The following is a 1,904-nucleotide window of genomic DNA, read 5'->3' as shown; positions in this document are numbered from 1 at the left end:
TAAAAGTAAAATATAGAGTTTTTTTGCAATTAATTATAAACTTTACTGATGTGGCGTGGTGATATGGCGAATAACGTGGCATTTCTATTAGTTTTTTAACGGTATAAGTAACAGTTGGGTGTATTTGGAGTAATTTTAAAAAGTTAGAGTTTAATTGAAAAAAATACATGGTATAATTGCAACAAAATCAAAAGTATAGAATTTTTTTACTATTAACTCTAAGTTTAAAACTAAATAATTTTAGTTAAATAAGTACATATAAAAATTAACTCACAAACTTGTAAAGAATGAGCTCTTAAATTTTAATGATCCGGATATTTGCAAGTTTGAAAAGTGTAATTAAACTATATGGAGTTGAACTTTAGAAAATTTAAATTGGCTCATGAGAATATATGCGGGGTTTGAATTTATTTCTCTTACGATGTTAATCTCACCTACTTAACTAGATAATTTACGAGCCTATTTGCGAATTTACTCATAAGTTCAAAAACGAGTCGAGCTCACGAGTTTTAACGAGCCGAATATTATGGAGTTTAAACTTGATTTGTTTACTAAACGAGTCTAAAAATTTAACTCCAACTTAACTTGTTTATAAATTAAATCGAAGTCCGATTGAAATTTTATCAAGCTAAATCTTGAATAACTCACAAACAAATAATTTGATTCATTTACATTCCTAGCTACTGCACGACTAAACTGAGACTGTAAAGTATCTGTCACAAGAATATTCTTACTTAATCTTGAGCGATAAACTTTACTAAAAAATAAGACTTACACGAGTTTTTTCACTTGTTTCACTTTTTTCGATCGGTGATCATTAGTCTAATTAATATTAAGTAATCAGAAGCAACACCTTGAATTATTTAACGTTCCCATCTAAATAGCCTCGATTTGACAAGAAGTCTATTATGGATAGCTAACCAGGTTATAAAACTCTGCCTGGGAATACGCTTATCCCGCATCACCTTCCACCAATTAACCACTCCACCTTCCTTCTTAGGACTTTCCAAGTACTATTAACAGTGTAAGTCTATGAGTTTCCATTTAATAGAATCTGCCCATTCATTGCTTACATAATATTTTCGAACCTCTTCCCAGGCTCCTTCCATTGTGGAATCCAATGGATTAGGAAGCCTCCACATACCATCCCTCCAAACCTCTCTCACCTTAGCATGTCTATGATGTGAATATCCCATATTCAACTCAGAGACCTCTCAACAAGACTTTTCCCACCCACGCAAGGGTCATACCAAAATGAAAAACCCCTCTTCCCAACTTATATGCATAATGCTTTCTAAAACAATCTCTAATTTTCACCAGATTCTTTCAAGAACAACTAGCATTACTAGGTTTAGAGATCCCCAAAAACTGAGGCTTTTCAACTTATTCCTCACCATGTACCCTACCAGCATAGGATAATTATTTAGCAGACTATGAGTCAATTCTACTAGTTATTATACTAATAAGCTTCTGACAATGCTCTTTTTTACTACTAGTAGATACCAGAGGTAATCCCAAATAGATAACAGGAAGAAATCCCTCCCTGAAATTGAGGCATTGTAGAATTTGCTGTTTCATCTCCTCTAGCACTCTTGCAAGATAAACACAGCTCTTAGACTCATTTACTTGCAATCCTAAAACCTCCTCAACTTCAAGGCCTCTCCAAGCCCACAGACCAAATTCCTAGCCCATGACAAAACAAAAACAAATCATCTACAAAGCAAAGTGACTCAATGTTGCTTCTTTACACCTTTACGAAATTTGAACCAGATTTTCAATTGCTTTTTCGTTTGCAATTTTTATTTAACCGATCCAAAATAATTACAAATAGCACAAAACCAACCTATTAAATGCATAATATAACACAAATCAACCACAAATCTAATGTATTCAATTACAAAAAA

This window comes from Manihot esculenta, chromosome 7 (genome assembly GCF_001659605.2).
Source record: "Manihot esculenta cultivar AM560-2 chromosome 7, M.esculenta_v8, whole genome shotgun sequence".
Classification (NCBI taxonomy): domain Eukaryota; kingdom Viridiplantae; phylum Streptophyta; class Magnoliopsida; order Malpighiales; family Euphorbiaceae; genus Manihot; species Manihot esculenta.
Note: the sequence above shows the minus strand (reverse complement) of the source record.